The sequence below is a fragment of the Nothoprocta perdicaria genome, unplaced genomic scaffold (genome assembly GCF_003342845.1).
Source record: "Nothoprocta perdicaria isolate Ctin4 unplaced genomic scaffold, notPer1 scaffold_295, whole genome shotgun sequence".
Lineage (NCBI taxonomy): Eukaryota > Metazoa > Chordata > Aves > Tinamiformes > Tinamidae > Nothoprocta > Nothoprocta perdicaria.
Window position 1 is genome coordinate 799,697 of NW_020455527.1, and position 14,326 is coordinate 814,022.

General features: G+C 40.3%; 1 long non-coding RNA gene across 1 annotated transcript; it reads left to right on the forward strand.

Moving 5' to 3' along the window:
* Positions 1-1,247: 1,247 nt before the first annotated feature.
* On the forward strand, positions 1,248-13,351 carry LOC112949431. Its single transcript, XR_003249825.1, has 4 exons — positions 1,248-1,313; positions 1,416-1,513; positions 11,804-12,026; positions 12,485-13,351. It is a non-coding gene; the product is annotated as an uncharacterized LOC112949431 (long non-coding RNA).
* The last annotated feature ends 975 nt before the right edge of the window (positions 13,352-14,326 follow it).

Sequence of the window (14,326 nt, forward strand, 5' to 3'; positions counted from 1 at the left end):
TTTCTCAGGCTACTGACCCACTTTRGGAGAGTTTTTAAAATTTGTTGAAAGAAAAAGACATGTTTTTCATGGGATTTGACATTGTATCTCGAGTACCTGGGAAGGAAAAACGTTGCCTGCTATCTCCTCAAACCTTTTTCCTGCAGCGTCAATCTGATGAGAAAAACTGCATCTTGAAGACAAAAAGAAAAGGGGTTAAGGAAAACACGAGAGATTGATTAACCCTGTGTTGTTATCAAGCAAGTGTCAATAACAAAAYGCTACTGGGCTCCTGCATTGTTTCCTTCTAAATTTCCAGTCTCACACCTGTCACATCTCAAGATAACCATCCATCAYGGAGTCAAAGTGGCAAACAACTGTGTGGTCCCTTGATAAGGAATAGTGACACGATTTGTCTCCTTCTCCTCCCACAGATTGCAACTAATGGGCTAACAGCAGGTTACAATAGCACAAGATGGATTTGAATGACTGTCAGTGCTGGAAAGCAAGCACAGCTGCAGAATAGCCTCAAGAAACACTGCTGGGGAGAGGAAAATCCAAAGTAACATACAAAATTGAAATCTAATCAATCGCTTTAAGAGGATTTAATGGTAGTCTTAAAAGTTAATTATTGCACATATTGGAGGGTTATTTGTGATCCATACCACCCTATTCAATGGCAGACTGCCTCRGAAGCCAAGACATAGCTCCTGTATAGCAGGTAATATTACTGTAGGAGCAAGTACAGTAAGACAGAGAGCATCAAAGACTGAAAAATGCCTGCCTGGGACCACAGAGTATTTTCCAAAGGGATTTTATGGCATGATAGTAGAAATGGTGAGTTTGCAACATGAAAAATAAGAGATCAGATAAAGAAATAACTAAGATTAAAAAAATAGGATTCTGGAACAAATTCAACTCTGCTTCAGTCATGTTTCATTAGGATTCATTTTATCTTTGGTTAGAAGATACATTTTCACAGCAATATCTTCATAAAATTTGTTTAGCTTTCTTCTTTCCTCTTTTCCCAGTGCTAGAAGTACTTACATGTAATAATATATATTGGAAATGAGGATAGAATCACAGAATGGTTGAGTTGGGACAGGACCTCTAGAGATGATCTAGTCCAACCCYCCTGCTCAAACAGGGACACCTGTTTCAACAGTGTTTCAATTAGGCCCAAGGAATAACATTCAAGTGGATTGAAAGGGAATACAGGAATCACTGATTCAAAAGCAAAACAGCTGTTTTGGTGGAGTTTTCAGCTGCTTTAGYTGCACTAAGAGCTGTGTGGCTGTGCTGCAGCCACGCTGTGGCCCTTAGCCCCCCGCCAGGTAAGGCAGGGAGCTCACGTGGAGGTGCCCCGTGGAGGTGGGAGCTKGGTGTTAGCGCCAGGGCGCTCTTGTGCTCACAGCCCCGCTCACCTCGCCTTGCAGCCTGACTTCAATTTAGCACCTTCCATCTCTGACCAGAGCCACGCTGAACAGAAGCCAGCAGCATCTGGATTGCATGATACTAACAGCCCTGTCGGAAGGTAGGGGGCTTAAAAAAATCCCTGGGATAGCTTCACACCTGAGAATGATTGTCTTCTATTTGCTCTTTCGCTTTGATGCCTTTTGTTATCRTACTACCAAATACTGCAAGTGGAAAGGGCTTTCTCCAGGAAGCTGATGTAGAGCAGTTCCCAGGGGGATGATGGTAATGGGGTAGGGACTTTGCAGGCTCCAGAGATCTGTGAGATAAGCAGGTGATTTGGGCCCTGGACTCAGCTTATAACTGCTTGTGAACAAGACACTGTGCTGCCTGTTTTGTTAGCAGTTARTGCAGCAAGCTTTGCAGTGCACGGCTGCAGAAGAAGAGCTGGGTGACCTTSAAGAGTGAAGATAGAGAAATGTGATGAAATTTAATAGTACAAAAAGCAACAGCAGGAACTTGAGGGCTAATAACAGGAATTCCTGCTATCAGCTGGAGTTCATCAGCTGGAAACAATAGCACAGGAGAAAGGCTTTGGTGTGCTAATTGCACACGGAATGATTATGAGTTTCTAATACTGTGGCTACAAAAATGCTAAGAGGTATTTCTGTAGAAATACAGAAGTATTCGTTGCATTGGGGTAAGCACTGATGAAATTGGAATTTTGGTGTAATCACGTGGATAAAACCTTTATCCTGCAAGGCTGCTAAGGCAGGCATGGAAACCAAGAGTCTGTCTCATGAAAGGGGATGAAAAGGGTCTGGCTTCTTTTACTTGGCAAATCTGGGGCTGAGAAGGGGTGTGATTGCAGTCTATAAATACATAAGGAGTAAAGAACAACTTATACTAAAGGATAGTTTTGGCACAAGAACAAATGTGTATAAACTGTAATGAGTAAGTATATGCTTGTAATCGGATGACTGGTCCTAACCATTAAAGGACTCTGCAGCCTCTTTCAGTAGGAGCAGAGATGCCTGGAACTGAACTGATTTCCAGACAGAGCTTTATCCATTTCCGAAAGTGACTGTACGACCTAAACATATAATTAGGCCTAGGGTAGTAAGGCCTGGAGCCTGTGATCTGGCAAATCCAGTCTCCCTGTGATTGGGGAACTGAACCCTCACCCCTCCTGGAATCACAGATGTGAGCTCCAGTCCTTTCCCAAGGCACGTGCTGGGATCGTTCCTACGTATGGGGTCAATGCATGGTCGGCTGGGTCAGGCTCTGGCAGAGGAGAAGCTTCCAAGGCTGTGGTAGAAGAGAGGAAGATGAACTCATGAGCAAAGTGAAGGCAGAATGGCCCTTTCCTTCCTTCAGCAAATCCATTCCTGTCTTCCTTACTAACTCTCGCTATTCCAAGTTTATCCAATATTTTGATAATCTGGAATTAAACCTACTACACAACAGCCYCAATTCACTTAAGGATGCTTTAGCTGAGATTTCCTTAGTACTTGCACTCAGAAGTGACAAAAAGATTCTGTCCCTTACATTCTTTTCTGAACCTGTTCAAAGCAGGATAAAAATATGGCCCTGAAAAGTGAAAAAGAAAAAAGCTTCTTTTTAAATTCGAATTGCAATGAAATCTTCAATCACTTTCCTGTGTGCTGTTTTAACACTAGACAGACTAAAACTCTACCTTATTTGCATGATACAATAATGTAAGTAGGTTGCATAAACAAAATTAAAGGTTGAGTCTTGTTGGGACAAATGAAATAAAYGGTAACTATGATCTGATTCTCCAAAGCAGGATTAATGTAAAGTGTGGTGATATCTAGCTGACAAGCAGCAGAATCATGTGGTAAATGAAATGTATCCCATGATTTTAGAGTTTATCATTCTACTTTGACCACCTAGCTCTGGCAAACTGCATGTTAATTTATCCCTGGGAATTATTTCTGCAATTCCTGATCAGCTTCAGATGCACAATGTTTTTAATGGTATGGTATGCAGAAGTCATAAAAAAAACTTTTTTACTCCTTTGAATTGTCCAATTTTCTTCTCCAAAGATGACAATAATCAATAACTGGTTGTGAAAAGTTACCAAATTTAAAACCTGATTCACCTCAACTWTGCATGGTTAAAGGAAAAGGCTTTTTATATCACTGGGAAGGATATGAATGAGTCTTGATTTATCTCTCTGAAGGGCTCAGGGCACAAGACCTGAAGATTATGACACTGCCATCTCTATTTGAACTCTTTTGTTGGGATTAGGAACTATTTTGTTGAGGGTAGGAAAGAAGTCAAGAGGTTTTTTTTTTTTCATGGCAGGTGTCCTTTTCAAAGCAGAACATTTCTGTTTTCCTCCTGCCCCAACCTGCTGGACTCTCCAATAGGACAGAAGAAAGGCTATGACGTGTACTGTGCAAAGTATATGGTACATGGTATGGACTTCTAAAGATAACCTGCCTCAGTCAGTTATATCTTTGCTGCTTGTGACTAATGCGGTTATCTATCGTAACTTCTTCCCGACAAAGCTTCGTGTTGCTCACACTATCTCTTTCTTTCCTTTTCTTTTGTGGATATTTATGCCTATAGCTATCAGCTGTTGAACAGTACACTACAATTACAGATATATGAAATATATTTTGCACATTCTTTGATTAACTACCTGGTTTATAGCCAGTATCAGAAAATACATATTTCAGTCCTAGAATCCCTTTTTATGCCCCACTTTTCTGGGCAGATGTTAAAAAAATATAAAAAGGAGATTTTTAAAGCATTAAAGCATAATAGCTTACCAGTGTAAGCTATTGCACTGTTAACATGGGCTGTGTTGTAGCAATAGAAGCTCTAGGAAAACATCTCCTCTCTCTGCCTCTTTCTCTCTTTAAGTTTTATTTATAGCCTTGCAAAATACTTGCATTCCCATAACCCGCCTTTGCCGACTTGCCAGAAGATTAATGATATCACAGTGTTCTTGAGAACAGAAATGTGTCTACCACCGTGCTGAATAATCTCTCCTTTCACACGTTGGAAGTGAGATGAGGCCTGCTTTAGAAAGGAAGGACAACGTGTCATGTAGCTTTGGCGAACAGGCGCATAAGAGGAGCTGTCCCCAGTTGCTAATTGTTACACGCGAGCTCTACCACATTAATCAGCACTCGGGCTTTTTTGGCGTGCTAATTGCCTGGCGCTGCGGCCCACTGCGCGTGAGGAGCCCTGCGGAGGCGAAGGCCCCGGCGCCGCCGTGGACCACGGAGCTGAGTGGGCACGGAGTGGAGCCCGGGGCTGCTGCAGGACGAGCTCGGRGCTGCAGGACGTGTCTCGGGGCCAGGGCTCGCAGGGGCTGCGAGGGGGCGTCCGCCCCGGCGCCTGGCAGGGCCGCCCTTCCTTCCCCTACCCGCGCCTGCTCACAAGCTGCTCGCACACTGAAATCGGAGACCGCCTCCACAGGGCGATTTTTCTGTGGGGGTTATGTTGTCTGATTCGTTCAAACACTTTTCCTTAATATAACTGAAAAGTGCATTTCTTTCTGAGGAATGGACTTGGAATTTATTTTTTTTCTTTTAATTCCTGGCAGATTTTGCAGTATGGTGGAGTGGGGAGGGGCTAATTTTGCTCATCTAAGAATGCCAGGAGAATATTCTTGTCTCCTTTCCATATTAATACTCTCTGGATTTTATTTGTGGAGACTTCTCTTTAGTATCCTTGGACTGTTTCCCCTGAAAGGAATTTTCCTGCCCTCCTCTTTGTTGCAAACCTGGTTCCACTTTCTGCATATCTTGCTCTTGCTTCCTTTGACCTTTTGCTCTTTATTTCTCTCTCTCTCTCTCTCTCTCTCTCTCCTTTGTCCACATTGGCAATAGTCTTGAGTTTATGCCTTTTTTATGAATCTTCTGCTTCTTCTCGTTTCAACTCTCTGGACCTGATTTGCAACTGCTGTGTTAGCTACAGTCGTTTACACATGTGCAACACAGGTGTAAAATACTACCATTTTCATTCATACTGCTTGTAAATGACAGCCAAAAAAAAAAAAAAGGGAAAAAAAAAAAAAAAAAAAGAGGAGAACCTGTCCTTCCTAGAGTGAATCAGCAGACTTTTAGGAGTGTCAGATATAGATGAAAAAAATATGCGAGTTGCCAATCATTCTAATCTGCGCCTGATCTGTCCCAAACTATCTCATGCTGTTGCTTAGCCTTGCTGCTTTCCATTGTTCCCGAGAGTTTCTTTAATCCAATCTTTCTTTAAACGAGAGGATGTTTCACTTTGATTTTTTTTTTTTTTTTTTAAATGTCTGCCAGACCCCAAAAGAACAGAGCTAAAAATACCCATGTGGAGTCAGGTACCCACGTGTAGTATTTACCCCCTTGAATGGCAAGCCGTATGGGCAGTCACTGAGGGCGGAAAGAGAAACCTTGTGCATACATTTCCATTTAACAAAAGAAGTTCACCCTATTTTGCTTATTCTGAAGCTTACATGAGTTGATCCAAACCCCTATAAGCCTGAAGACTTTGGATTTTTTTGTTTGTGAAATTCTGACTTTGAGTGAGATGTACCCCCAAACTGTGTGTTTTTTTTCTCATTTTTTCCCCTCAGTTGAGAAAGTCACATTCATGTAGAGCAGTGCAGGACGCGCGTGGTGACCTATTGAGCCCAGGATCAGATAGCTGCGTGTTGCAATCTCTCACATCACTCTCTGTGTTGCAGTGCTCTCACGTTCCCCCTTGCCACTCGTGACCCGCGAGCAGGAGCTCACCAGGAGCACGAGCCGTTTGGGGCTCTGCTTGGGAATGGCTCCATGCGAGGCTGCCCGCCCCACTGCGGCTCCTATGTAAATACAGCAGCAGCTCAGGACGGGGTAGGCTCCATAGTGCACGGAACAGTCCGATAGCCCTGTCTCATAAGCAGGTACTGTAAGCTGTCGTTWGTCACCGTTTTCTTGCTAAGTTGCAGCGTTCCTGTAGACATTCAGCTGTTACGTGTTTTACCACAGGCCCCTCTCTAAGCTGCTTATTCATATGTGTGCTCCTGTGATAAATTTTATCTGTGCTCTGCTGGGCAGTCTTACACTACGCCGCTGCATAGTGGCTTCTTTATCTGTCCTGGCACCCCCTGAAGCACAACCATTTTTGGACTTAATTTATGTTGTGGCCTTTCTGACTGTAGATGGGGAGTCAGCAGTTTGTGTTCCCAGAGGAAGTTTGCATGGAAGCAGGGAGCTTAGCCACAGAATAAAATGTGGCTGGGATAAAAGCAATARCAAATTGTAATTAAAAAGTATTAATGACGCTCTAAAGAGCAGGGATGATCTGGTGTCTGTTTTCTCACCAGTCTTGTTTCAGTCTGCACGTAGTCATGCTAATGGTATATGCAGCTATCTTAAATGGCAGCTGAATCCGTTTTTCTACATTTCCATTCACACTTTTAAGTAAAAATAGCTCTCGGTAAGGACTTCATTTAGAAGGATGGCTGACATCATCAGAAAGAGAGTGTGGAGACGCAAGATTTTAAGGCATTTTGTCTGTGAGCACTGATGGCTTAATATCTGTATTCCTGTCTCCTCTCTTCTGTTTTTTTCTGATAGCATTACTTGATTTCCCATTCCAATGGCCCTRTGGGAGCTTTCCCATTGATAATAACTGTTGGAATATTTATCCATTGTCTGTGTTTAATTGTTGCATTTCACAGTTTTTATGTGAAAAATCTTCATGCCAAGTTCCCCATTGTTTGTCTCCCAGTGAGGACGTTTTAACAAGGTAGATGCTATCATCCAATAAGTTTCTAGTATCCAAGATAATGAATTTTAGATGTCATTGGCAAGATTATTTTCACCTTCTAAGTGTTACTTTGGTTTTCTTCTAATTTGAAATGTTTTTTTTTTTATATTCTGTGTATATAGATTGGAAGTTACAAGTGATTTCTTTCAAGTTTTTGTTTTTAGATTTCATCTGCTAAGAACCTATAGTGCAAATAAAATTTTGCCAGCAATTAGCTTCTTCTAGAACACTAAGGAAATAAATCAGTCATTTGAATAGCACCTACTTATTTCCATGGACATCATCCAAATGAATGTTAGTCTAATTTTTTTTCAGATTCCATCAAATTCATGAGGTCAGATGTCACTGAACTGAGAAAAAGTAAAAGTCAATCAACTGAAAATCCATATTTTTATAAATTTTTTTGCTATGATGTTTTAGATATTTATTTCTAAATTAGATTCATGCAACTGCCAAATTTGTACCCAGAGGTAGTTACCACTCTGAGCCTATGAAAATATATACTCTTCAGGTACCAATATGTATGAATGTGTATACATAAATATATTTAACTCAATAAATATTCCTTTAAAATACCTCAATATTTAGCCTATCCTAGATACGTATTTACCCAGTCTACCTTCCGTGTTTACCTAAGTGATTAGAAAAGTCCCTTGGGCAAACAGCAGAGATTTTATAACCTTCCATGGAAGTTTCTGTAAATTTGCTTTTTGAAGAAAAGACTCACTTTGGCTTCTTACTCTGTTAAATTCCCTTTTCATATATGATTTTTTCCTCCTTGTCCTTCAAGGGAAACAGAATAAATTTAAAAAAAAAAAAAAAAAAATCCTGGTGTCAGCATGGTTTTGGACGAGGATTCGGCAAAGGATTTAAGCACAGGAGTAGTCCTGCTGACTTCATTGGGAGCCCCGGGCGCTCCAAGGAAGGTTTCCCTTTGCCGTGCAGCAAAGCGGGAGCTGCTGTGAGCTCCTGTGCCAGTGGACAGCTTCATATTAGTGAAAACGGGAAGAAATGCAAAAACAGGGCAAGTTGTTGGAAAACAGGGAAAGGATGGCTTCACATAAGCTTTCAAGCACCTTCTGTAAATGTAGATGCTTCAGATATAAAGGTGATTTGATTGATTTTTTTTTTTTTTTTATCTTATTCCTAGTAGAGAACTACTTTGCTGCTGCCTAGTGAAAGTAAGGCCATGCCCCATGGGTAAGAACAAAGCCTAAACAAAGCATAATGTCTCTAAACTAGCACCATATTGAACAAATAAAACATGGGAGCTGGCTCTTAAAAGTATGTTTAAGCAGGAATTGTGGAGAAATGTGCACAAATATAGTAATGAACGTAGAGTACGAAAGCACTGCTTGCCACAATTCAGTCTGCAAACAATAGCATTTTTTGTGGGCTTGATCCTCAGAACTGCTGGGCACTTTAAACAAGGATGTTTCTATTGACTCCTCTGGGAGAGGAGAACAGTAACTTCACAGGACTGAGCCACATGTTGGGAGTAAGCGCGCGACAGCCGCCAGCAGCGCCAGCCAGAAGTGCTGGCTGCAGCTTGTCAGGCGCAGTGAGAACTTGGATGTAGACCTGGAGTGCTGAGCGTGTCGTGACTGAGGAGAAGCTGCAGTATTTTTGGGGGAGGGGGAACTGGAAACCTTCTCCGAGTTCACCTTCAAGCTCTGCCGACTTGCATACTGCAAGTCCTTTGAATAATTAGAGACAATTAAGGGATATGAGCCAAATCTGAAACCTTTGCTTATGTCTTTCGTCGATAAAATGCTCAACATGGGTCAGATGGGAAACAACAGGAGGGAGTCTGCATCTTAAGACAGTCTTGTTTGTTAGTAGCCCTTGGCGATGGATTTTTGTAATAGGCCTATCAACCTTTGCATTTGTAGCAGAAAAGTGAACACTTCCTAAAAACCGAGCTCTGGAGAGCAAACAGAATGTTGAAAGCTGCRTTTGTAGAGACCTCGAAGTAGGCACCAAAACCTGAGGGGTTGGGGTTGTTGTTATTCAAGGACAGATACAATATCTATTAGTAATAAAGGAACAGTTCATGAATTCAAGAACTTATGGCCAAGCTTGTAGGAACTAAAGACAATCTGCAGTTCCTGAAGTCAGATCATGTCTCTTATGACAATTTATTATATTTTCTGTGAAGCTAATTCAGACTCTTGCCATTTTTCAGGACAAAGAGCAAGATTTTTCATTTCAGTTAACTTTAAGCAAATGGCAGTGACTGAACTGATGGGTGTGAAAAATACACATAATTCCAAACAGATTCTGCTATATGAGGRCAGAAGCATCCACTAGGAACTAAGATGATTATATTTAATTTAGAGAGCTGTACGATAATGTGGATGGCGAGAAAATTGTGAGCAACAGAAGCAAACCTAAGGCACATATAAGGCCTCCTTTCCAAAGCAGTTTGAAACTTAGGCTTCTGGTGTTTGTAAAGCATGTTTATTTTTTGTGTACAAGAGAGAAAGGAATGCAAAATACTGCAGTTGTGTYGCATATGGTGTAAAAATAGAACAAACATAAATCGGAAGATTTGCACTATACTTGCCCTTCAATAACCAACCATCTATTTAAGGAATATTTATATTATTAATATACATGTGGAAGCTTTCTTCAACAGTGGTTGTTTGCAAACCATCTACAGTTTGATTCTGAATGCTTAGAAAAGCACCATAGAGCACAACTACAACACACCACTTTCAGGTCTTTTGATAATTTTTTTTCTAGCTATGCAGCACAAGGTCTTCATGTACATGCTGTATCTCAGATGCATCCTCTAAAACCTAGTATACATCATAAACAAATGCAGCTGTGTTTGGAGCCCCTTCTGAGCTGCATATGAAGTCCATAAAGCAACCATCTTTCACTTCTTGGAAATTACAATGCTAATTAAAAACTGCCTGGTTGATGCCTGGTTGTATTAATAAATGAGGAAGACTTTATTCCACTGAAATGGTTTCTGAGAGATGGCATATATACTCTTGCACAACAGGATCCAGATAGAAGACTCTAAAGTTATTGTCTGTCTTTCCAGTACTTCTTTGTTGTTACTTCCAAGATTTTCTTTCCAGTTCAGGACCTTGCAACTTCTAAAACTTTTCAACAGCATTTTAAAGATAAACAGATTGATTCCAGATTGTCTGCCAGTCATGCTATATCCTGTGTTAAAACTGATGATATATAGATGAGAAGAGATTCAGGTAGGACCTAATGCACATATGGTCAACATATCCTGTATTCAAAGGGAATAAGAATTCAAAATTCAGTAAAACACTTTTGCCTTTTGAATCTGTTGGCTTATACTGTGCTCCCTCTTTGAGGAACTGTAACACAAGTCTTTGTACCTGTGGTTTTCTGTCTTCATAAAGACTGAAGAATGAAAGTCATTTTAAGAAATGGCGGAACATGGGAGCATGGGACGTAGAAGCTCAATCGTTTTCTTATTAGAAATATTTATTAGGTGTCTCATCTCTTGGTTCTAATCGAAAGATATCCTCCTCAGAAAGTTACCTGTGATTATGGACGCTGCCGGTTGCATACGAGAGGCTGCGTTTTGCCAAAGTGAACTTGTGATCTCTTTCCTGGAAATAACCATTACATATCTTCTTCGTTAATGTTTATGGAAGTCCATTCAGAGTTTACAGCATGCTGAGATATGTCATGTAGGCCTTTTATTTTCWTAAATTTGACAAATATTTTCATGTGACTTCTGGTATACTAGTTATGAGGTGCTTCTGATTTTTTTTTTTTTTTAAATTCATAGTTTGTTTTAAGCAGCAGCAATGTATTCCAGATAACACATCTGATTTTGAGCACTTTAAGCAAATACTTCAAGTAGTGGTAGCAATACCTTTACTCTCCATTCACTGCTTCATACAGATAAGGGAGTGTTCATGTGTGGTGTCCAAAAAGCAGCAATGGAGTCAAGTTTTTCAAGTATCAAGGCATCAAGACATCTTCTGCCTGATAATTGGATCTACCATCTGACTTKTTTCAAGTAGAAACTCTGATCATCTGAGTTCAGCCTTGGCAGTCTAAACTATGACTATTTATTTGTAACTGCAAGGATGATAAAGGAGGTAGCAAATAATATGCCTGTGGCACCTGTAATAGGTGTTATTTGAGGGAAATGAAGCAAAGTTTTATTTTTAAACAAAAGTTCATGAAGTTTGTTCCAGAGAATGTGTGCAACACTTAAGTGCTTCATCGCGTGGAAAAGGGTCGCCCACATTTTGCACATATGTTTGCACATTTGTTTTGTTAAAACAAATGACGGTATCATTCACCTATAGCAAGATGAAGCTCTGCTGTATGAGCAACAGCTGCTTATGTGTTAAATCTTGGCCTCTCTGAATTTATTTCTGTGGTTCAAGCGTGTTCTGTTTTCTGATCCGTAGCTGTAGCACTTCATTCATGAATTTAACCATTTTAACAAGCGTAGATGTTAGATTTTCATAGATTTTCATTTTCCTTGCCTCAATTTCTTTGAAAGAACTTGATGGCATTGCAAATGATGTTCACTTCTGTGTCTGCAGTATCTGCAAAGCTCATGGGGCAGTATCTGTACTCATAAGTCATCTGGAAAGTCACCAGTCCACATCGTTTCTCATTCCAGGAACTTKTAAACAAGCCCAAAGCAAAACACCTTGTCACCATCAGCTGTCTCCATCAAATGTGCACGTCACAGAATATCCCGTGGACAGCTCTTCAGCTACCAGGGAGCAAGTTGCCTCTTGAGAGCCTGTGCTAGAGGGATATGTTCAGCATGTCATGGGCTGGGTYGCAACGTGCTTTGGATCACAGTGTGTCCACCTGAACAGGACATCAGAGTGGCACAGGTGAGGACCATAACTCTGGAAAACAAGATGAGGGGATAGTCAGGGGAATAACTGACCGCACAATGATAATATTTTTTCCTGTGTTTGTGGYAAGCATCATAAGAATTTAGAGGATAATTTCCTTTTCCTATTGTTCATAGAGAGTTTAATAAAGAAGGGTTGGCTTCAAGGTTGGCTTTTGTCAACAAAGATTTTAAGTAGCATAGTTCAAAATAGTTATCTCTCTCTAAGAAGGCTGCAAGTAAATATCTGAACCACATGGATAATGGTCTTGCACTAACTCTTGCCTCTTTTGTTAAACCCATAGCTGTTTAAATGAAAGATAGCCATGTAAACAATACGTTCCTAGTGATCTTTTCTTCATAGAGTCATTTAGGGTTCCAGGCTTCCTGTGTGATCACTGCATTTGATTAGCACTGACTAATCAGATGATTTTTGTCTCTCATCTCAACTTGAAGAACGCTGATACTTCTTTTCTCATCGTGTTTCATTGGGAGCTAAAGTTAACCTGGTCGCCTTTGATACCTGCTTGTGCTTGCTGTACCGCAACGCCGCTGAAACTTTATAGTGGATCTTGTGATTATGTCACTGAAACTGTGAGAACAACACTCAAAATTTGGATATCGCTGCGGAACGCACATTTCAACAACCATAGTTTTTATAGGTCTTATAACAACAACATATTTTTATTAAATTCAAGTTTGAATAACAATAGAATATGTGTTTAGGAGTTTGAGTATTTGGAGTATCAGAGACTTCCTGTAGCGTTAATAAAAATAGATCTAGATTTAGACCTTCAAACTACTGTTTCTAGGATTCCCATTGCTACAGGACATTGACTGTATATCACTGAAATATTCTTTTTGATTTTCCAAGTCTGAAAATGGAACACAAAGTTCACAAAAGCCAATATTTTGAACTCTGAACTCTACGACCCAAGCAAAAGTTCTGAAATACTGAGCCAAGAAAACATGTTTGSTTTTCCTTAAGTGTCAATCATTTTGTTCAGCAGAAATTTCCAAATATAGAATTATTTTGTCTAGTACCCACCACCTTTTGGCCAACGAGATAAATTCCTATCGCTGTAACAACATTAATTGCGAATGGAATCTTGGCATATCGTGTCAAGTCCCTACCTCATTCCTCTTGTTCTTTTAAGTTACCCTCATACGTACTCCAGAATTCGACTAAGGCATTGACAGAGCAATTAAAACCCTTTAGATAGGGTGAAAGATATCCCATATGGGTCAATGTCTGAAAACACATGCTCTCTGGTGCAGTACCCCTGTATGATGTTTACTCTCCACAAGCATATGTATGAACTGCAGCCAAATACTTCTGAAGTTACTAATCATCTCAAGGGCTCCAGGTTTTCAGATGCCAAATTTGAGGCAATTAAAGGTGAGCAGTTTCCATTCTGAAAAGGTCCTGAGTTCAGATTCCAAAAAATGAGTTCCCTAATATTATTTTATTTCTGTGTAACTACTGGTTATACCTGAGTGGGGAATATTTGGAGCTGCTCTAAAGAGAGGAAAAGAGGTAAAGGAGGAAATACCATCTCTTTCTTTTTTACCAAGTGGAGGCAGGAACATGGATTCATTCCCTTATGGATATTTTTCGCACTTCCACAGCTGCCTGTCCCCTGGAGGTCGTGGGAGGCCAAGAGGGTTGTTCTTTCCACTGTAGCTGTCAAGAAGGACAGGCAGGGTTCTTCAGCAGCATCTTTAGCAGCGTTCTGCCCCCTCCCCACTCCTTATCTGCTACTGAGATTTAACTTTTCTTCCATTTTCCTCCCAAACAATACAGAAACATCACAGAAGGAACGATGTATGGGGGGGAGGATTTTTATTTCCTTGCTTTCTAGCAAAATTAAAGATGACTTTAACAATCAGACYTGTACTGAAAACTGAAAGAAAATGTCAAGTTTGGGCAGAACCATTTTATTTTGTGCTTTAGCAATTGTAGTACAATGCAGGAAAAAGGGTAACAATTATTTCATGGAAGCAAACAAAAATTAGAGAAATTAAATTTGTTTTAAGATACCTCGTCACTTCAAAATGATAAAAAAAAAAAAAGATGAGATAGCTTAAAAAAAATAAAAAGAGGCTATTTTTTCATATTGTGATCTCTTTTGGCAGCAATTCTAGCCTCAGAGATTCTCTATAGCTGCAACTGGGTATTTGCTCCATTTTTTCCAGCCTAGATTACGTTCAAGTAGAATATGACCCTACTTACCTCAGTAGAGTTGGTTCAGTTATTGCTATTGCTGTGCTCTAACAGGATCTCGGCACTTGAAAAAA